Source organism: Crinia signifera, chromosome 6, assembly GCF_055691185.1.
Source record: "Crinia signifera chromosome 6, ASM5569118v1, whole genome shotgun sequence".
Taxonomy (NCBI): Eukaryota; Metazoa; Chordata; class Amphibia; order Anura; family Myobatrachidae; genus Crinia; species Crinia signifera.
The window spans coordinates 44,571,225-44,594,798 of NC_139222.1; the positions used below are offsets into that span (position 1 = coordinate 44,571,225).

General features: G+C 45.5%; 1 non-coding gene and 6 pseudogenes across 1 annotated transcript; all 7 read left to right on the forward strand.

The window, feature by feature from the left end:
• Nucleotides 1–16,091: 16,091 nt before the first annotated feature.
• On the forward strand, nucleotides 16,092–16,210 carry LOC146015435 (5S ribosomal RNA). Its single transcript, XR_014448356.1, has one exon. It is a non-coding gene; the product is annotated as a 5S ribosomal RNA (ribosomal RNA).
• Nucleotides 16,211–16,556: 346 nt separating this feature from the next.
• LOC146011439 (5S ribosomal RNA) lies at nucleotides 16,557–16,675 on the forward strand (annotated as a pseudogene).
• Nucleotides 16,676–17,019: 344 nt separating this feature from the next.
• LOC146010879 (5S ribosomal RNA) lies at nucleotides 17,020–17,138 on the forward strand (annotated as a pseudogene).
• A 344-nt stretch (nucleotides 17,139–17,482) lies between these two features.
• On the forward strand, nucleotides 17,483–17,599 carry LOC146011502 (5S ribosomal RNA; annotated as a pseudogene).
• A 347-nt stretch (nucleotides 17,600–17,946) lies between these two features.
• On the forward strand, nucleotides 17,947–18,066 carry LOC146011475 (5S ribosomal RNA; annotated as a pseudogene).
• Nucleotides 18,067–18,409: 343 nt separating this feature from the next.
• Nucleotides 18,410–18,528, forward strand: LOC146011652 (5S ribosomal RNA; annotated as a pseudogene).
• A 343-nt stretch (nucleotides 18,529–18,871) lies between these two features.
• Nucleotides 18,872–18,990, forward strand: LOC146011528 (5S ribosomal RNA; annotated as a pseudogene).
• Nucleotides 18,991–23,574: the final 4,584 nt, after the last annotated feature.

Genomic DNA, 23,574 nt, shown 5'->3' on the forward strand with positions numbered 1-23,574 from the left:
AGCCTAATGTGCTTTGCACACCTCCCTGATGGTACCACTGGCTAAGACTCCACCTCAGCTCATTGGGTAATGAAAAATTTAGAACAATTGATGGATGAAAGCAGGCAGGCAGGCCATTTTGGGACGCTCAGTGGACTTGTTTAATGCAATGCACCTTTGTATATTCACATGCATTCACTTCATGCTGTAACCACTGTGCATAAAAATTTGGAAACATGGCATACAGTGTATCATTTGGTGTCTAAGTCATGTTTCCCATATTTTCCCTTCCCAGATACAAGCCCGTTTGAGTGTTTGGGGCACTTTTTAGCTAAAATAATCCTACAGGGCCTAACTGCATATGCTAAAGCCTGCCTATTTTGAATGGTGTAGTGGCCCCTGCAACCTCCAAAAATATCAGGACTTACTTCCCCAATAACCTGCTAACTCACCCCTGAAATAAATACTTATTCACCCTATTTTGTTCATTGGACTCATTTCTCATTTGAAATGCCCATTTTTGGGGGGCCAGAAATGTGCGTCTTTAAAAGGTGATTTCTACGATACCCCACTTTTGCGCGTCGGACCTCAACTTTTCCCGTAAACGCAGAAAAACCGCAATTTTCAGGAGAAACGAGACAGACATCCCCTCCCTCTGCCACCCACCCGCCCAACTGAAAGCCAGCCATTAGACATGCACAGATAGTTCTGAGGGTCTGTCTGTGATGTCATAAAGGACCTGCTGATCATTGGGCAGCTTTCTGATTGGCTGCTGTATTTGATTGACAGATGGAAGCTGGCAGCTGATTGGCTGTCTAGCCTAAAGTGCTTTACACACCTCCCTGATCATACCACTGGCTAAGACTCCACCTCAGCTCATTGGGTAATGAAAAATTTAGAACAATTGATGGATGAAAGCAGGCAGGCCGGCCATTTTGGGACGCTCAGTGGACTTGTTTAATGCAATGCACCTTTGTATATTCACATGCATTCGCTTCATGCTGTAACCACTGTGCATAAAAATTTGGAAACATGGCATACAGTGTATCATTTGGTGTCTAAGTCATGTTTCCCATATTTTCCCTTCCCAGATACAAGCCCGTATGAGTGTTTGGGGCACTTTTTAGCTAAAATAATCCTACAGGGCCTAACTGCATATGGTAAAGCCTGCCTATTTTGAATGGTGTAGTGGCCCCTGCAACCTCCAAAAATATCAGGACTTACTTCCCCAATAACCTGCTAACTCACCCCTGAAATAAATACTTATTTACCCTATTTTGTTCATTGGACTCATTTCTCATTTGAAATGCCCATTTTTGGGGGGCCAGAAATGTGCGTCTTTAAAAGGTGATTTCTACGATATCCCACTTTTGCGCGTCGGACCTCAACTTTTCCCGTAAACGCAGAAAAACCGCAATTTTCAGGAGAAACGAGACAGACATCCCTTCCCTCTGCCACCCACCCGCCCAACTGACAGCCAGCCATTAGACATGCACAGATTGTTCTGAGGGTCTGTCTGTGATGTCATAAAGGGCCTGCTGATCAATGGGCAGCTTTCTAAATTGGCTGCTGTATTTGATTGACAGATAGAAGCTGGCAGCTGATTGGCTGTCTAGCCTAAAGTGCTTTACACACCTCCCTGATGGTACCACTGGCTAAGACTCCACCTCAGCTCATTGGGTAATGAAAAATTTAGAACAATTGATGGATGAAAGCAGGCAGGCAGGCCATTTTGGGACGCTCAGTGGACTTGTTTAATGCAATGCACCTTTGTATATTCACATGCATTCACTTCATGCTGTAACCACTGTGCATAAAAATTTGGAAACATGGCATACAGTGTATCATTTGGTGTCTAAGTCATGTTTCCCATATTTTCCCTTCCCAGATACAAGCCCGTTTGAGTGTTTGGGGCACTTTTTAGCTAAAATAATCCTACAGGGCCTAACTGCATATGCTAAAGCCTGCCTATTTTGAATGGTGTAGTGGCCCCTGCAACCTCCAAAAATATCAGGACTTACTTCCCCAATAACCTGCTAACTCACCCCTGAAATAAATACTTATTCACCCTATTTTGTTCATTGGACTCATTTCTCATTTGAAATGCCCATTTTTGGGGAGCCAGAAATGTGCGTCTTTAAAAGGTGATTTCTACGATACCCCACTTTTGCGCGTCGGACCTCAACTTTTCCCGTAAACGCAGAAAAACCGCAATTTTCAGGAGAAACGAGACAGACATCCCCTCCCTCTGCCACCCACCCGCCCAACTGAAAGCCAGCCATTAGACATGCACAGATAGTTCTGAGGGTCTGTCTGTGATGTCATAAAGGGCCTGCTGATCATTGGGCAGCTTTCTGATTGGCTGCTGTATTTGATTGACAGATGGAAGCTGGCAGCTGATTGGCTGTCTAGCCTAATGTGCTTTGCACACCTCCCTGATGGTACCACTGGCTAAGACTCCACCTCAGCTCATTGGGTAATGAAAAATTTAGAACAATTGATGGATGAAAGCAGGCAGGCCGGCCATTTTGGGACGCTCATTGGACTTGTTTAATGCAATGAACCTTTGTATTTTCACATGCATTTGCTTCATGCTGTAACCACTGTGCATAAAAATTTGGAAACATGGCATACAGTGTATCATTTGGTGTCTAAGTCATGTTTCCCATGTTTTTCCTTCCCAGATACTAGCCCGTTTGAGTGTTTGGGGCACTTTTTAGCTAAAATCATCCTACGGGGCCTAACTGCATATGCTAAAGCCTGCCTATTTTGAATGGTCTAGTGGCCCCTGCAACCTCCAAAAATATCAGGACTTACTTCCCCAATAACCTGCTAACTCACCCCTGAAATACATACTTATTCACCCTATTTTGTTCATTGGACTCATTTCTCATTTGAAATGCCCATTTTTGGGGGGTCAGAAATGTGCGTCTTTAAAAGGTGATTTCTACGATACCCCACTTTTGCGCGTCGGACCTCAACTTTTCCCGTAAACGCAGAAAAACCGCAATTTTCAGGAGAAACGAGACAGACATCCCCTCCCTCTGCCACCCACCCGCCCAACTGAAAGCCAGCCATTAGACATGCACAGATAGTTCTAAGGGTCTGTCTGGGATGTCATAAAGGGCCTGATGATCATTGGGCAGCTTTCTGATTGGCTGCTGTATTTGATTGAAAGATGGAAGCTGGCAGCTGATTGGCTGTCTAGCCTAATGTGCTTTGCACACCTCCCTGATGGTACCACTGGCTAAGACTCCACCTCAGCTCATTGGGTAATGAAAAATTTAGAACAATTGATGGATGAAAGCAGGCAGGCAGGCCATTTTGGGACGCTCAGTGGACTTGTTTAATGCAATGCACCTTTGTATATTCACATGCATTCACTTCATGCTGTAACCACTGTGCATAAAAATTTGGAAACATGGCATACAGTGTATCATTTGGTGTCTAAGTCATTTCCCATGTTATTCCTTCCCAGATACTAGCCATTTGAGTGTTTGGGGCACTTTTTAGCTAAAATCATCCTACGGGGCCTAACTGCATATGCTAAAGCCTGCCTATTTTGAATGGTCTAGTGGCCCCTGCAACCTCCAAAAATATCAGGACTTACTTCCCCAATAACCTGCTAACTCACCCCTGAAATACATACTTATTCACCCTATTTTGTTAATTGGACTCATTTCTCATTTAAAATGCCAGTTTTTGGGGGGCCAGAAATGTGCGTCTTTAAAAGGTGATTTCTACGATACCCCACTTTTGCGCGTCGGACCTCAACTTTTCCCGTAAACGCAGAAAAACCGCAATTTTCAGGAGAAACGAGACAGTCCTCCCCTCCCTCTGCCACCCACCCGCCCAACTGACAGCCAGCCATTAGACATGCACAGATAGTTCTGAGGGTCTGTCTGTGATGTCATAAAGGGCCTGCTGATCAATGGGCAGCTTTCTGTTTGGCTGCTGTATTTGATTGACAGATGGAAGCTGGCAGCTGATTGGCTGTCTAGCCTAAAGTGCTTTACACACCTCCCTGATGGTACCACTGGCTAAGACTCCACCTCAGCTCATTGGGTAATGAAAAATTTAGAACAATTGATGGATGAAAGCAGGCAGGCCGGCCATTTTGGGACGCTCATTGGACTTGTTTAATGCAATGCACCTTTGTATATTCACATGCATTCGCTTAATGCTGTAACTACTGTGCATAAAAATTTGGAAACATGGCATACAGTGTATCATTTGGTGTCTAAGTCATGTTTCCCATATTTTCCCTTTCCAGATACAAGCCCGTTGGAGTGTTTGGGGCACTTTTTAGCTAAAATCATCCTACGGGGCCTAACTGCATATGGTAAAGCCTGCCTATTTTGAATGGTGTAGTGGCCCCTGCAACCTCCAAAAATTTCAGGACTTACTTCCCCAATAACCTGCTAACTCACCCCTGAAATACATACTTATTCACCCTATTTTGTTCATTGGACTAATTTCTCATTTGAAATGCCCATTTTTGGGGGGCCAGAAATTTGCGTCTTTAAAAGGTGATTTCTACGATATCCCACTTTTGCGCGTCGGACCTCAACTTTTCCCCTAAACGCAGAAAAACCGCAATTTTCAGGAAAACGAGACAGACATCCCTTCCCTCTGCCACCCACCCGCCCAACTGACAGCCAGCCATTAGACATGCACAGATTGTTCTGAGGGTCTGTCTGTGATGTCATAAAGGGCCTGCTGATCAATGGGCAGCTTTCTAAATTGGCTGCTGTATTTGATTGACAGATAGAAGCTGGCAGCTGATTGGCTGTCTAGCCTAAAGTGCTTTACACACCTCCCTGATGGTACCACTGGCTAAGACTCCACCTCAGCTCATTGGGTAATGAAAAATTTAGAACAATTGATGGATGAAAGCAGGCAGGCCGGCCATTTTGGGACGCTCATTGGACTTGTTTAATGCAATGCACCTTTGTATTTTCACATGCATTCGCTTCATGCTGTAACCACTGTGCATAAAAATTTGGAAACATGGCATACAGTGTATCATTTGGTGTCTAAGTCATGTTTCCCATATTTTCCCTTCCCAGATACAAGCCCGTTTGAGTGTTTGGGACACTTTTTAGCTAAAATCATCCTACAGGGCCTAACTGCATATGCTAAAGCCTGCCTATTTTGAATGGTGTAGTGGCCCCTGCAACCTCCAAAAATATCAGGACTTACTTCCCCAATAACCTGCTAACTCACCCCTGAAATACATACTTATTCACCCTATTTTGTTCATTGGACTCATTTCTCATTTGAAATGCCCATTTTTGGGGGGTCAGAAATGCGCGTCTTTAAAAGGTGATTTCTACGATACCCCACTTTTGCACATCAGACCTCAACTTTTCCCGTAAACGCAGAAAAACCGCAATTTTCAGGAGAAACGAGACAGACATCCCCTCCCTCTGTCACCCACCCGCCCAAGTGACAGCCAGCCATTAGACATGCACAGATAGTTCTGAGGGTCTGTCTGTGATGTCATAAAGGGCCTGCTGATCAATGGGCAGCTTTCTGATTGGCGGCTGTATTTGATTGACAGATGGAAGCTGGCATCTGATTGGCTGTCTAGCCTAAAGTGCTTTACACACCTCCCTGATGGTACCACTGGCTAAGACTCCACCTCAGCTCATTGGGTAATGAAAAATTTAGAACAATTGATGGATGAAAGCGAGCAGGCCGGCCATTTTGGGACGCTCAGTGGACTTGTTTAATGCAATGCACCTTTGTATATTCACATGCATTCGCTTCATGCTGTAACCACTGTGCATAAAAATTTGGAAACATGGCATACAGTGTATCATTTGGTGTCTAAGTCATGTTTCCCATATTTTCCCTTCCCAGATACAAGCCCGTTTGGGACACTTTTTAGCTAAAATCATCCTACAGGGCCTAACTGCATATGCTAAAGCCTGCCTATTTTGAATGGTGTAGTGGCCCCTGCAACCTCCAAAAATATCAGGACTTACTTCCCCAATAACCTGCTAACTCACCCCTGAAATACATACTTATTCACCCTATTTTGTTCATTGGACTAATTTCTCATTTGAAATGCCCATTTTTGGGGAGCCAGAAATGTGCGTCTTTAAAAGGTGATTTCTACGATACCCCACTTTTGCGCGTCGGATCTCAACTTTTCCCGTAAACGCAGAAAAGCCGCAATTTTCAGGAGAAACGAGACAGACATCCCTTCCCTCTGCCACCCACCCGCCCAACTGAAAGCCAGCCATTAGACATGCACAGATAGTTCTGAGGGTCTGTCTGTGATGTCATAAAGGGCCTGCTGATCAATGGGCAGCTTTCTGATTGGCTGCTGTATTTGATTGACAGATGGAAGCTGGCAGCTGATTGGCTGTCTAGCCTAAAGTGCTTTACACACCTCCCTGATGGTACCACTGGCTAAGACTCCACCTCAGCTCATTGGGTAATGAAAAATTTAGAACAATTGATGGATGAAAGCAGGCAGGCCGGCCATTTTGGGACGCTCATTGGACTTGTTTAATGCAATGCACCTTTGTATATTCACATGCATTCGCTTAATGCTGTAACCACTGTGCATAAAAATTTGGAAACATGGCATACAGTGTATTATTTGGTGTCTAAGTCATGTTTCCCATATTTTCCCTTTCCAGATACAAGCCCGTTGGAGTGTTTGGGGCACTTTTTAGCTAAAATCATCCTACGGGGCCTAACTGCATATGGTAAAGCCTGCCTATTTTGAATGGTGTAGTGGCCCCTGCAACCTCCAAAAATTTCAGGACTTACTTCCCCAATAACCTGCTAACTCACCCCTGAAATACATACTTATTCACCCTATTTTGTTCATTGGACTAATTTGTCATTTGAAATGCCCATTTTTGGGGGGCCAGAAATGTGCGTCTTTAAAAGGTGATTTCTACGATACCCCACTTTTGCGCGTCGGACCTCAACTTTTCCCGTAAACGCAGAAAAAACGCAATTTTCAGGAGAAACGAGACAGACATCCCTTCCCTCTGCCACCCACCCGCCCAACTGACAGCCAGCCATTAGACATGCACAGATTGTTCTGAGGGTCTGTCTGTGATGTCATAAAGGGCCTGCTGATCAATGGGCAGCTTTCTAATTGGCCGCTGTATTTGATTGACAGATAGAAGCTGGCAGCTGATTGGCTGTCTAGCCTAAAGTGCTTTACACACCTCCCTGATGGTACCACTGGCTAAGACTCCACCTCAGCTCATTGGGTAATGAAAAATTTAGAACAATTGATGGATGAAAGCAGGCAGGCCGGCCATTTTGGGACGCTCATTGGACTTGTTTAATGCAATGCACCTTTGTATTTTCACATGCATTCGCTTCATGCTGTAACCACTGTGCATAAAAATTTGGAAACATGGCATACAGTGTATCATTTGGTGTCTAAGTCATGTTTCCCATATTTTTCCTTCCCAGATACTAGCCATTTGATTGTTTGGGGCACTTTTTAGCTAAAATCATCCTACGGGGCCTAACTGCATATGCTAAAGCCTGCCTATTTTGAATGGTCTATTGGCCCCTGCAACCTCCAAAAATATCAGGACTTACTTCCCCAATAACCTGCTAACTCACCCCTGAAATACATACTTATTCACCCTATTTTGTTAATTGGACTCATTTCTCATTTAAAATGCCAGTTTTTGGGGGGCCAGAAATGTGTGTCTTTAAAAGGTGATTTCTACGATACCCCACTTTTGCGCGTCGGACCTCAACTTTTCCCGTAAACGCAGAAAAACCGCAATTTTCAGGAGAAACGAGACAGACATCCCCTCCCTCTGCCACCCACCCGCCCAACTGACAGCCAGCCATTAGACCTGCACAGATAGTTCTGAGGGTCTGTCTGTGATGTCATAAAGGGCCTGCTGATCAATGGGCAGCTTTCTGTTTGGCTGCTGTATTTGATTGACAGATGGAAGCTGGCAGCTGATTGGCTGTCTAGCCTAAAGTGCTTTACACACCTCCCTGATGGTACCACTATCTAAGACTCCACCTCAGCTCATTGGGTAATGAAAAATTTAGAACAATTGATGGATGAAAGCAGGCAGGCCGGCCATTTTGGGACGCTCATTGGACTTGTTTAATGCAATGCACCTTTGTATATTCACATGCATTCGCTTAATGCTGTAACCACTGTGCATAAAAATTTGGAAACATGGCATACAGTGTATCATTTGGTGTCTAAGTCATGTTTCCCATATTTTCCCTTTCCAGATACAAGCCCGTTTGAGTGATTGGGGCACTTTTTAGCTAAAATCATCCTACGGGGCCTAACTGCATATGGTAAAGCCTGCCTATTTTGAATGGTGTAGTGGCCCCTGCAACCTCCAAAAATTTCAAGACTTACTTCCCCAATAACCTGCTAACTCACCCCTGAAATACATACTTATTCACCCTATTTTGTTCATTGGACTAATTTCTCATTTGAAATGCCCATTTTTGGGGGGCCAGAAATGTGCGACTTTAAAAGGTGATTTCTACGATACCCCACTTTTGCGCGTCGGACCTCAACTTTTCCCGTAAACGCAGAAAAACCGCAATTTTCAGGAGAAACGAGACAGACATCCCTTCCCTCTGCCACCCACCCGCCCAACTGACAGCCAGCCATTAGACATGCACAGATAGTTCTGAGGGTCTGTCTGTGATGTCATAAAGGGCCTGCTGATCAATGGGCAGCTTTCTGATTGGCTGCTGTATTTGATTGACAGATAGAAGCTGGCAGCTGATTGGCTGTCTAGCCTAAAGTGCTTTACACACCTCCCTGATGGTACCACTGGCTAAGACTCCACCTCAGCTCATTGGGTAATGAAAAATTTAGAACAATTGATGGATGAAAGCAGGCAGGCCGGCCATTTTGGGACGCTCATTGGACTTGTTTAATGCAATGCACCTTTGTATTTTCACATGCATTCGCTTCATGCTGTAACCACTGTACATAAAAATTTGGAAACATGGCATACAGTGTATCATTTGGTGTCTAAGTCATGTTTCCCATGTTTTTCCTTCCCAGATACTAGCCCGTTTGAGTGTTTGGGGCACTTTTTAGCTAAAATCATCCCACGGGGCCTAACTGCATATGGTAAAGCCTGCCTATTTTGAATGGTCTAGTGGCCCCTGCAACCTCCAAAAATATCAGGACTTACTTCCCCAATAACCTGCTAACTCACCCCTGAAATACATACTTATTCACCCTATTTTGTTAATTGGACTCATTTCTCATTTGAAATGCCCATTTTTGGGGGGCCAGAAATGTGCGTCTTTAAAAGGTGGTTTCTACGATACCCCACTTTTGTGCGTCGGACCTCAACTTTTCCCGTAAACGCAGAAAAAACGCAATTTTCAGGAGAAACGAGAAAGACATCCCCTCCCTCTGCCACCCACCCGCCCAACTGACAGCCAGCCATTAGACATGCACAGATAGTTCTGAGGGTCTGTCTGTGATGTCATAAAGGGCCTGCTGATCAATGGGCAGCTTTCTGATTGGCTGCTGTATTTGATTGACAGATGGAAGCTGGCAGCTGATTGGCTGTCTAGCCTAAAGTGCTTTACACACCTCCCTGATGGTACCACTGGCTAAGACTCCACCTCAGCTCATTGGGTAATGAAAAATTTAGAACAATTGATGGATGAAAGCAGGCAGGCCGGCCATTTTGGGACGCTCATTGGACTTGTTTAATGCAATGCACCTTTGTATATTCACATGCATTCGCTTCATGCTGTAACCACTGTGCATAAAAATTTGGAAACATGGCATACAGTGTATCATTTGGTGTCTAAGTCATGTTTCCCATATTTTCCCTTCCCAGATACTAGCCCGTTTGAGTGTTTGGGGCACTTTTTAGCTAAAATCATCCTACGGGGCCTAACTGCATATGCTAAAGCCTGTCTATTTTGAATGGTGTAGTGGCCACTGCAACCTCCAAAAATATCAGGACTTACTTCCCCAATAACCTGCTAACTCACCCCTGAAATACATACTTATTCACCCTATTTTGTTCATTGGACTCATTTCTCAATTGAAATGCCCATTTTTGGGGGGCCAGAAATGTGCGTCTTTAAAAGGTGATTTCTACGATACCCCACGTTTGCGCGTCGGACCTCAACTTTTCCCGTAAACGCAGAAAAACCGCAATTTTCAGGAGAAACGAGACAGACATCCCCTCCCTCTGCCACCCACCCGCCCAACTGACAGCCAGCCATTAGACATGCACAGATAGTTCTGAGGGTCTGTCTGTGATGTCATAAAGGGCCTGCTGATCAATGGGCAGCTTTCAAATTGGCTGCTGTATTTGATTGACAGATGGAAGCTGGCAGCTGATTGGCTGTCTAGCCTAAAGTGCTTTACACACCTCCCTGATGATACCACTGGCTAAGACTCCACCTCAGCTCATTGGGTAATGAAAAATTTTGAACAATTGATGGATGAAAGCAGGCAGGCCGGCCATTTTGGGACGCTCAGTGGACTTGTTTAATGCAATGCACCTTTGTATATTCACATGCATTCGCTTTATGCTGTAACCACTGTGCATAAAAATTTGGAAACATGGCATACAGTGTATCATTTGGTGTCTAAGTCATGTTTCCCATATTTTCCCTTCCCAGATACAAGCCCGTTTGAGTGTTTGGGGCACTTTTTAGCTAAAATCATCCTACAGGGCCTAACTGCATATGCTAAAGCCTGCATATTTTGAATGGTGTAGTGGCCCCTGCAACCTCCAAAAATATCAGGACTTACTTCCCCAATTACCTGCTAACTCACCCCTGAAATACATACTTATTCACCCTATTTTGTTCATTGGACTCATTTCTCATTTGAAATGCCCATTTTTGGGGGGCCAGAAATGTGCGTCTTTAAAAGGTGATTTCTACGATACCCCACTTTTGCGCGTCGGACCTCAACTTTTCCCGTAAACGCAGAAAAAAACGCAATTTTCAGGAGAAACGAGACAGACATCCCCTCCCTCTGCCACCCACCCGCCCAACTGACAGCCAGCCATTAGACATGCACAGATAGTTCTGAGGGTCTGTCTGTGATGTCATAAAGGGCCTGCTGATCAATGGGCAGCTTTCAAATTGGCTGCTGTATTTGATTGACAGATGGAAGCTGGCAGCTGATTGGCTGTCTAGACTAAAGTGCTTTACACACCTCCCTGATGATACCACTGGCTAAGACTCCACCTCAGCTCATTGGGTAATGAAAAATTTAGAACAACTGATGGATGAAAGCAGGCAGGCCGGCCATTTTGGGACGCTCAGTGGACTTGTTTAATGCAATGCACCTTTGTATATTCACATGCATTCGCTTTATGCTGTAACCACTGTGCATAAAAATTTGGAAACATGGCATACAGTGTATCATTTGGTGTCTAAGTCATGTTTCCCATATTTTCCCTTCCCAGATACAAGCCCGTTTGAGTGTTTGGGGCACTTTTTAGCTAAAATCATCCTACAGGGCCTAACTGCATATGCTAAAGCCTGCCTATTTTGAATGGTGTAGTGGCCCCTGCAACCTCCAAAAATATCAGAACTTACTTCCCCAATAACCTGCTAACTCACCCCTGAAATACATACTTATTCACTCTATTTTGTTCATTGGACTCATTTCTCATTTGAAATGCCCATTTTTGGGGAGCCAGAAATGTGCGTCTTTAAAAGGTGATTTCTACGATACCCCACTTTAGCGCGTCGGACCTCAACTTTTCCCGTAAACGCAGAAAAACCGCAATTTTCAGGAGAAACGAGACAGACATCCCCTCCCTCTGCCACCCACCCGCCCAACTGACAGCCAGCCATTAGACATGCACAGATAGTTCTGAGGGTCTGTCTGTGATGTCATAAAGGGCCTGCTGATCAATGGGCAGCTTTCAAATTGGCTGCTGTATTTGATTGACAGATGGAAGCTGGCAGCTGATTGGCTGTCTAGACTAAAGTGCTTTACACACCTCCCTGATGATACCACTGGCTAAGACTCCACCTCAGCTCATTGGGTAATGAAAAATTTAGAACAATTGATGGATGAAAGCAGGCAGGCCGGCCATTTTGGGACGCTCAGTGGACTTGTTTAATGCAATGCACCTTTGTATATTCACATGCATTCGCTTTATGCTGTAACCACTGTGCATAAAAATTTGGAAACATGGCATACAGTGTATCATTTGGTGTCTAAGTCATGTTTCCCATATTTTCCCTTCCCAGATACAAGCCCGTTTGAGTGTTTGGGGCACTTTTTAGCTAAAATCATCCTACAGGGCCTAACTGCATATGCTAAAGCCTGCATATTTTGAATGGTGTAGTGGCCCCTGCAACCTCCAAAAATATCAGGACTTACTTCCCCAATTACCTGCTAACTCACCCCTGAAATACATACTTATTCACCCTATTTTGTTCATTGGACTCATTTCTCATTTGAAATGCCCATTTTTGGGGAGCCAGAAATGTGCGTCTTTAAAAGGTGATTTCTACGATACCCCACTTTAGCGCGTCGGACCTCAACTTTTCCCGTAAACGCAGAAAAACCGCAATTTTCAGGAGAAACGAGACAGACATCCCCTCCCTCTGCCACCCACCCGCCAGGGGCTGGCTGGCAACTTTTAGCCTGGGGGGCAAGTCCAGAGCACCGGCCCATAAGTAACAGCGTATCGTTAAATGGAGGTTTTTCGTATATGTATTAATAAAAAACAAAAAAAAATAATAGGACACCACAGGATGCTCCCCCTGGCTAGTTATGCCAGAACCAGTGGCATTACTAGCCACTTTGGTACCCTGTGGCAGAAAGGAAATTGGTGCTTGCCCCACCACCACACTAAAAATAGGAGAGTGCGCGCCGAAGGCGCGCGGCAAAATGTAGGAGCGATACTTCATGGGGAAGAGGCGTGGCCCTATAAAAGCACTAATAACATCGTAATGCCCATAACACATTATATCACACAAAGTAATGCCCATTATGTATTATGCCACACAGCGTAATGCCCCTTACACAATATGCCGCACACCATAATGCCCATATGATATTATGAAACACATTATGCTCCACGCAATGCCCCGAGTACACCTGCATATGACTACATAATGGCCCAGGGTTACCGACAGTAGTAGCACTGTATATATATATATATATATATATATATATATATATATATATCGCACACAGTTACCGACAGTAGCAGCGCAACTTATATTGTACATAACGTCCACATCAGTTGCCGACAGTAGTAGTATCACAACTTATACATAATGCCCACACCAGTTGCTGACAGTAGTAGCACTGCTTATACGTAACACCCACACCAGTTGCCGACAATAGTAGCGTTGCCTATACATAACAACCGCACCAGTTTCTGACAGTAGTAGTGCTGCTTATACGTAACACCCACACCGACACCAGACGCAACAGCAGTAGTGCTGCCTATACATTTGCCCCCACCAGTTGCCAACACTAGTAACGCTGCCTGTACATATGTCCACACCAGTTGCCGACACTAGTAGCACTGATTATACATATGCCCACACCAGTTGCCGACAATAGTAAAGCTGCCTGTACATATGCCCACACCAGTTGACGACACAAGTAGCGCTGATTATACATATGCCCACACCAGTTGCCGACGCTAGTAGCGCTGCCTGTACATATGCCCACACCAGTTGACGACGCTAGTAGCGCTGCTTGTACATATGTCCACACCAGTTGCCGACACTAGTAGCGCTGATTATACATATGTCCACACCAATTGCCGACACTAGTAGCGCTGCCTGTACATATGCCCACACCAGTTGCCGACAATAGTAGCGCTGATTATACATATGCCCACACCAGTTGCCGACACTAGTAGCGCTGCCTGAACATATGTCCACACCAGTTGCCGACACTAGTAGCGCTGCATGTACACATGCCCACACCAGTTGCCGACACTAGAAGGCGCTGATTATACATATGCCCACAGCAGTTGCCGACACTAGTAGCGCTGCTTGTACATATGCCCACACCAGTTGCCGACACTAGTAGCACTGCTTGTACATATGTCGACACCAGTTGCCGACACTAGTAACGCTGCCTGTACATATGTCCACACCAGTTGCCGACACTAGTAAAGCTGTTTGTACATATGTCCACACCAGTTGCCGACACTAGTAACACTGCCTGTACAAATGCCCACACCAGTTGCCGACACTAGTAGCGCTGCTTGCACAAATGCCCACACCAGTTGCCGACACTAGTAACGCTGCCTGTACATATGTCCACACCAGTTGCCGACACTAGTAGCGCTGATTATACATATGCCACACCAGTTGCCGTCGCTAGTAGCGCTGCATGTACACATGCCCACACCAGTTGCCGACACTAGTAGCGCTGATTATACATATGCTCACACCAGTTGCCGACACTAGTAGCGCTGATTATACATATGCTCACACCAGTTGCCGACACTAGTAACGCTGCCTGTACATATGTCCACACCAATTGCCGACACTAGTAGCGCTGATTATACATATGCTCACACCAGTTGCCGACACTAGTAACGCGCCTGTACATATGTCCACACCAGTTGCCGACACTAGTATCGCTGCTTGTACACATGCCCACACCACTTGCCGACACTAGTAGCGCTGCTTGTACACATGCCCACACCAGTTAAAGTACACTCACATTTTACATACCTGGTTCAGGGCACTTCAGGCTGGCAGCTCATCATCTCCTTCACAGTCATGTAGCTCCGCCCCCTCCGGACATTAGCTCCGCCCCTTTTCCGATCTCTACAGGGACGCTGACCAGGAGCAGGGAGGGATCCTCTGTGCTGTCCACGCTGCTGCCTGTAATGCAGTGTGATACAGGCGCAGCAGCTGCTGGCAGCCACAGAGGTCTGAGCTCCTCAGAGAGTCCACAGACACTCTCTGTAGCGACCTCCTGCACTAGACGTCCTCAGTGCAGGAGGCCGGCGGCCATGTTTCCGAAGACCAGTCGGAGACTGGTTAGCCGTGGCTGCAGCAGCAGCCTCAGAAACAAACAGGCGGCCCGCACACATTAGATTGAGCGGCCCGGGGGGCACATGGCACCCTGCCCCCCGGCCCAGCCCGCCCCTGCCACCTGCCCAACTGAAAGCCAGCCATTAGACATGCACAGATAGTTCTGAGGGTCTGTCTGTGATGTCATAAAGGGCCTGCTGATCAATTGGCAGCTTTCTGATTGGCTTCTGTATTTGATTGACAGATGGAAGCTGGCAGCTGATTGGCTGTCTAGCCTAAAGTGCTTTACACACCTCCCTGATGGTACCACTGGCTAAGACTCCACCTCAGCTCATTGGGTAATGAAAAATTTAGAACAATTGATGGATGAAAGCAGGCAGGCCGGCCATTTTGGGACGCTCATTAGACTTGTTTAATGCAATGTACTTTTGTTTATTCATATGCATTCGCTTCATGCTGTAACCACTGTGCATAAAAATTTGGAAAGATGGCATACAGTGCTTTATTTGGTGTCTAAGTCATGTTTGCCATATTTTCCCTTCCCAGATACAAGCCTGTTTGAGTGTTTGGTGCACTTTTTAGCTAAAATCAACCTACAGGGCCTAACTGCATATGCTAAAGCCTGCCTATTTTGAATGGTGTAGTGGCCCCTGCAACCTCCATAAATATCAGGACTTACTTCCCCAATAACCTGCTAACTCATGGAAGCTAAGCAGTGTTGGCCCTGGTTAGTACTTGGGTGGGAGACCACATGGAAACACCAGGTGCTGTAGGTATTTTCACATTACTTGCAAATTGTTTTTATTCTCTAGCTATTTAAATTGGAAAGTTTTTCTTTTTATTGCCAGCACAGACATTTGGAAGAGGTCAAACAGACACAATAGCCATCACCTAAAGACTTACCACACTGTTTAGGCCCAATTCCAACTGCTTTTGGCAGCTAAACAGTGTTGAGCCTCTTTAGTAGTTTAATTTAATACCCCCTGCTAATATCATGTCCTGTAGGTCTTTTTACATTACCAACACATGATTTTTTTCAGTAAGCCAATACAGTTAGGAAACTTTTTTATTAGCTTACCTGGTGATAGAAGTAGAAGAGGGCAAAAAAGTGCCTATATGTCACCTACAGCCATACCACATTGGATAGGTCCAATCTCGTCTGATCTTGGAAGCTAAGCAGTGTTGGGCCTGGTTAGTACTTGGGTGGGAGACCACATGGGAACACCAGGTGCTGTAGGTTTTTTCACATTACTGGCAAATTGTTTTTATTCTCTAGCTATTTAAATTGGAAACTTTTTCTTTTTATTGCCAGAACAGACATTTGAAAGAGGTCAAACAGACACAATAGCCATCACCTAACAGATTTACCCCACTGTTTAGTCCCAATTCCAACTGCTTTTGGCAGCTAAACAGTGTTGAGCCTCTTTAGTAGTTTAATTTGAGACCACCTGCTAATATCATGTCCTGTAGGTCTTTTTACATTACCAACACATGATTTTTTTCAGTAAGCCAATTCAGTTAGGAAACTTTTTTATTAGCTTACCTGGTGATAGAAGTAGAAGAGGGCAAAAAAGTGCCTGTATCTCACCTACAGCCATACCACATTGGATAGGCCCAATCTCGTCTGGTCTTGGAATCTAAGCAGTGTTGGCCCTGGTTAGTACTTGGGTTGGAAACCACATGGAAACACCAGGTGCTGTAGGTTTTTTCACATTACTGGCAAATTGTTTTTATTTTTTAGCTATTTAAATTGGAAACTTTTTCTTTTTATTGCCAGTACAGACATTTGGAAGAGGTCAAACAGACACAATAGCCATCACCTAAAACTTACCCCACTGTTTAGGCCCAATTCCAACTGCTTTTGGCAGCTAAACAGTGTTGAGCCTCTTTAGTAGTTTAATTTGAGACCCCCTGCTAATATCATGTCCTGTAGGTCTTTTTACATTACCAACACATGATTTTTTTCAGTAAGCCAATTCAGTTAGGAAACTTTTTTATTAGCTTACCTGGTGATAGAAGTAGAAGAGGGCAAAAAAGTGCCTGTATCTCACCTACAGCCATACCACATTGGATAGGCCTAATCTCGTCTGGTCTTGGAATCTAAGCAGTGTTGGCCCTGGTTAGTACTTGGGTGGGAAACCACATGGGAACACCAGGTGCTGTAGGTTTTTTCACATTACTGGCAAATTGTTTTTATTTTTTAGCTATTTAAATTGGAAACTTTTTCTTTTTATTGCCAGTACAGACATTTGGAAGAGGTCAAACAGACACAATAGCCATCACCTAAAACTTACCCCACTGTTTAGGCCCAATTCCAACTGCTTTTGGCAGCTAAACAGTGTTGAGCCTCTTTAGTAGTTTAATTTGAGACCCCCTGCTAATATCATGTCCTGTAGGTCTTTTTACATTACCAACACATGATTTTTTTCAGTAAGCCAATTCAGTTAGGAAACTTTTTTATTAGCTTACCTGGTGATAGAAGTAGAAGAGGGCAAAAAAGTGCCTGTATCTCACCTACAGCCATACCACATTGGATAGGCCCAATCTCGTCGTCTTGGAATCTAAGCAGTGTTGGCCCTGGTTAGTACTTGGGTGGGAAACCACATGGGAACACCAGGTGCTGTAGGTTTTTTCACATTACTGGCAAATTGTTTTTATTTTCTAGCTATTTAAATTGGAAACTTTTTCTTTTTATTGCCAGTACAGACATTTGGAAGAGGTCAAACAGACACAATAGCCATCACCTAAAGACTTACCACACTGTTTAGGCCCAATTCCAACTGCTTTTGGCAGCTAAACAATATTGAGCCCTTTATTAGTAGTTTAATTTGAGACCCCCGGCTAATATCCTGTCCTGTAGGTCTTTTTACATTACCAACACATGATTTTTTTCAGTAAGTCAATACAGTTAGGAAACTTTTTTATTAGCTTACCTGGTGATAGACGTAGAAGAGGGCAAAAAAGTGCCTGTATCTCACCTACAGCCATACAACATTGGATAGGCCCAATCTCATCTGATCTTGGAAGCTAAGCAGTGTTGGGCCTGGTTAGTAATTGGGTGGGAGACCACATGGGAACACCAGGTGCTGGTGGGTTTTCACATTACTGGCAAATTATTTTTATTCTCTAGCTATTAAAATAGGAAACTTTTTCTTTTTATTGCCAGTAGAGACAATTGGAAGAGGTCAAACAGACACAATAGCCATTACCTAAGACCTACCACACTGTTTAGGCCCAATTTCAACTGCTTTTGGCAGCTAAACAGTGTTGAGCCTCTTTAGTAGTTTAATATGAGACCTCCAGCTAATATCAGGTCCTTTAGGACTTTTTACATTACCAACACATGCTTTTTTTCAGTAAGCCAATACAGTTTGGAAATTTTTTTATTAGCTTACCTGGTGATAGAAGTAGAAGAGGGCAAACAAAGTGATTGTATCTAAACTACAGCCATACCACATTGGATAGGCCCAATCTCGTCTTATCTCTGCAGCTAAGCAGTGTTGGACCTGGTTAGTATTTGGGTGGGAGACCACATGGGAACACCAGGTGCTGTAGGTTTTTCACATTACTGGCAATTTTTTTTTTCTCTAGCTATTCAAATTGGAAACTATTTATCTTTATTACCAGTAGAGACAATTGCAAGAGATCAAGCAGACACAATAGCCATCACCTAAAGACTTACCACACTGTTTAGGCCCAATTACAACTGTTTTTGGCAGCTAAACAGTGTTGAGCCTCTTTAGTAGTTTAATCTGAGACCACCTTCTAATATCATGTCCTGTAGGTCTTTTTACATTACCAACACATGATTTTTTCCAGTAAGCCAATACAGTTAGGAAACTTTTTTATTAGCTTACCTGGTGATAGAAGTAGAAGAGGGCAAACCAAGTGATTGTATCTCAACTACAGCCATACCACATTGCATCGTTCCAATCTCATTTGATCTTGGCAGCTAAGCAGTGTTGGGCCTGGTTAGTACTTGGGTGGGAGACCACATGGAAACAACAGGTGCTGTAAGTTTTTTTACATTAGTGGCAAATTGTTTTTATTCTCTAGCTATTCAAAATTGGAAACTATTTCTTTGCATTACTGTTATGGATTTTGGGTGCAACAGACCGCCGGGACCACGGTTTAGGATGGCCACAGCCAACCCTACACTAGCTCTGTTGACCCCCCCCAAGTAAGGTGACCAGTTCCTGCAGGTACTAGGCTTTGCCTGTAGCTGCCACATTTGAAAGGCGAGTTAAGCCCGCCCTAGCTCCAGTGCAGCCAGGAGTTATGGGAGGACAAGGAACTGGGGACCCCCTCAGGGTACAGCCAAAAGGGTAATCTCACCATGAAAGCCTAACTGAGAGTTAAAGAAGAAATGCAACTTGCCATAACTAGCTAACATGGCTAAGAGCGCCAGCGACCTAGTCGCGAACCACCAGTGACCGCGTTGTATACACAAGAACTGATACACCACACAAAAGCACAAACACTACGGATAACACAAAAATACCATGATACCATCTCCCACAAGCTTCCGCCCTATCTCTCTTCTCCCATTTGCCTCTAAAATACTAGAACGGCTGGTTTACAGGCGTCTCACCAGCTACTTGTCTGACCACTCCATCCTTGATCCCCTTCAATCTGGCTTTCGCCCACTTCATTCCACTGAGACTGCCCTAGTGAAAGTCACCAATGACCTGCTGTCAGCCAAATCCAAGGGTCACTTCTCCCTGCTTATCCTTTTGGACCTATCTGCTGCCTTTGACACTGTGGATCACCCTCTCCTCCTCCACACACTCCAAAACATTGGCCTCTCTGGCACAGTCTTCAACTGGTTTTCCTCTTACCTCTCCAACCGTTCCTTCTCAGTCTCTGCCTCTGGCTCTACCTCACCACCTTCTATCCTTCCTGTCGGGGTCCCTCAGGGTTCCGTCCTTGGCCCCCTTCTGTTCTCTCTGTACAACTCCTCTCTGGGTGCACTCATTAACTCTTTTGGCCTCCAATATCACCTCTATGCGGATGACACCCAAATCTACCTCTCCTCTCCTGATCTGTCCCCCACTGTTTTCTCTCAGGTTTCCAACTGCCTCTCTGCCATCTCCACCTGGATGTCTGAGCGATTTCTGAAGCTGAATATGGACAAAACCGAACTCATTATCTTTCCCCCACCCAGAGCTATGCCCCCTACTAATATCTCTATCACTGTTAACAACACCATCATCTCCCCCGTTCCCCAACTCCGCTGCCTGGGTGTCACTCTTGACTCCTCCCTCTCCTTTGCACCCCACATCCAAGCCCTGGCCCATTCTTGCCGGTTCCAGTTACGCAACATTGCTCGCATCAGGCCCTTTCTCTCACAGAGTGCAACTAAGCTGATCATCCACTCATTGGTCATCTCACGACTCGACTACTGCAATGTTCTCCTCACCGGCCTCGCTCAATCCCAACTTGCTCCTCTCCAATCTGTCCTCAATGCTGCAGCCAGGCTTATCTTCCTCTCCCGCCGCTCTAATTCTGCCACTCCCCTTCAACAAAATCTGCTCTGGCTTCCATTCCCCTACAGAATCCTCTTCAAACACCTCACACTCACATACAGGGCCATCTCTAATTCCATTGCTCCATATATCTCTAACATCATCTCCATTCATACACCCTCCCGCCCTCTATGGTCGGCTGACGACTGTGGTCTCTCCTCCACCCTGATCAATGCTTCCCATGCTAGAGTACAGGACTTTGCCCGTGCTGCACCCCTTCAGTGGAACGCACTCCCTCGCTCCATTAGACTCTCCCCGACCTTGCAAAGCTTCAAACGGGCACTGAAAACTCACCTATTCATCAAAGCGTACCCTTCCACTGCATAAACCAGATGGTTCTCCGACCCCTTGTCTGTTTACATCCTGCTATCTAACCACCACCCACTTGCTTGCACCTCTTGTAATCTGTCTGTCTCCCCTTCCTACTAGATTGTAAGCTCCTCTGAGCAGGGCCCTCTTCCCTCCTGTTGTCAAAGCCCTCATCTCTTCACATGTCACTCACAGCTCTCCTATACTCCAACACTCAGTGACCATCTTTGTCCGCATACTCATCTCCATCATTGGCATCTAGCCTCTAGTTGTATGTTGATTGAGTCCTCACTACTTATATCCAAGCTGTAATGTGTATTGAACTGTGGCGCTCTTTATTTGTACTGTATTCTTGTTATTTATTCAATGTTATGCCAAGCTTTGTCTCCTTGTATTGTTCCTTTGTATGGCACTGCGAAACACTTGTGGCGCCTTTTAAATAAAATTATAATAATAATAATAACGATGGGTCAACACCCCAAAATGGCAACAACTTTGGAACCAGAAAACGGTATACATTTCCTCTGGTAACCCAAGAGAGAAGATACACCAAAGCAATGCCCAGGAGGGCAGCAAGCGTCCCCACAAGGGGAACTTAGGGAGCCAGGGACCAGGCCGGGAATCAGGAAGGATCAACTGAATCGAACGTCCCCAGGAGCAGACAGGAGAAGGAACCTCAGCAGAGGGCAGGCAGGGATAGCACAAGGCAGAAGCTATCACCGGCGTGGAAGTGAAGGACAGGAGCCCTTAAGAGGGTTACCCTGTCCAATCACCAGTGCCAATGCCTACCCAGCCTCCCATATAATCTCCCCCAGCTGTGGATGGGTGCACAGGTCAGCGTGCCTGAGTCGCCTTGACAACCCCAGAGCTGGGGAAATGACATAGCCCGGCATCACCCATTGCCGAATAACCATGGCCGTAGCCAGCGGAAGCGGCACCCGGCTGCTATGTTTCCTGACGTCCCTGGTTGCTGAGCTACCAGCCCAGGAGACACCGAAGCAGGAGGAGTGAGCAGCCGGGAGTTGCTGAAACACCCCCCCTGCATGTAACAGTACCCCCCCCCCCCCTTGAGGAGGGGTGAACAAACCCCTACCCCTGGGCTTGTGAGAGAAATCCCGAGAGAATTCTGCCTTAAGTCTCGGGGCATGTAAATCCTTGTTAGAGACCCAGGACCTTTCCTCTGGCCCATAGCCTTTCCAACTGACTAGAAAACGGAGCAAACCACAGAAAACCCTGGAATCCAGGATCTTTTCTACTACAAACTCCAGTTGACTGTGGACTTCTACTGGATTTTTGCCCCAAACCACCTTTCGAGTGAATTTCCTTGAGACAAAAACTGGTTTAAGTAGAGAGGAATGAAAGGTATTGGCAATCTTGAGGGACCTGGGAATTTGTAACCGAAAGGCTACCGAGTTAACCTTTTTAATGATTAGAAATGGGCCAATAAATTTAGGACCAAATTTTGCTGATGGTTATCGAAGCTTGATGTTATGAGTCGACAATCAGACTCTTTTGCCAACCTTGAAATTACAAGGCCTCCTTGACTGGTCCGAAAAAACCTTTTCACAAAACGCAGCCTTTTTAAGGGCTAAATGCCCCTCCCTCCAGATGACTCTAAGGCGGTAGGTTGCCGAGGATGCAAACATTGGCCCTTCAGGACCGAGTGCACTGGCTTTGGGATGAAACCCATAGACGGCAAAGAAGGGTGACACCTTGGTGGACGAATCGTAAGCCTTGTTATAGGCAAATTCAGCAATGGGCAAGAAATCCGCCCAGTCATTCTGTGCCTTAGAAACAAAAAGGCGCAAGTATTGCTTTAGGGATTGGTTAAGCCGTTCTGTTTGACCATTTTACTGGGGATGATAAGCAGAGGTCAAACTGAGCTTAATCTCCAAGATGGCACAAAAGAGCCTCCAAAACTGTACCTCAAACTGGGGACCCCGGTCGGACACAATATCTTAAGGCAACCTATGAAGTCTAAAGATATGATGAAGAAAAAATGTGGCCAGCTGCTTAGCTGACGGCAGCTGTGACAAGGGAACAAAATGAGCTATCCTACTGAAGCTGTCAATAATGACCCAAATGACCTGAAAGCCTGAGGACACTGGCAGGTCGACCACAAAGTCCATGGCAATATGGAATCATGGCCTGGACGGAATGGCGAGTGGCACAAGTTGACCTGTAGGCAAGGAACTTGGAACATAGTGTCTAGCACAGTCTGGGCATGAGAGAACAAACTCCCTAATGTCCTTAGTGATATCAGGCCTCCAGACGCTACGGGAAAGAAGTTCCAATGTCTTTTCCATTCCAGGATGCCCTGCGATCCTGCTATCATGGAATTCTGAAAACACCTTTCTTCTTAAGGACTGCGGAACAAAGAGACGACCTGCAGGCGTTTGACTGGGAGCCTGATCCTATACATGACGAAAAAGTTCTTCCAAGGTTTGAGTGAGGGCAGAATGTATAAATGAGGCAGGAAGAATGGGTACAGAGGATAACTTCCCTTCCTGTTTAGGGCCCTTATTCTGATCTGTGCGGATATTCCCGCATTCTTACGGTGCGGTCCGCACGCCACGGTGTTCTGCCGTGTGCGGCCATCGTCCGTAGAAACGCCCACGGGTCCTCCGCATTCGGACGGACTCACTCTTTAAGAACAGGGCGTGTTTACGGACGACATACAAACCATGCGTGTGCGGGAGAAACACTCAGATTCTGCACGGTATTACAGAGTATTACAGAGTATGCTCGGGAATACCGCATCCGAACGGGA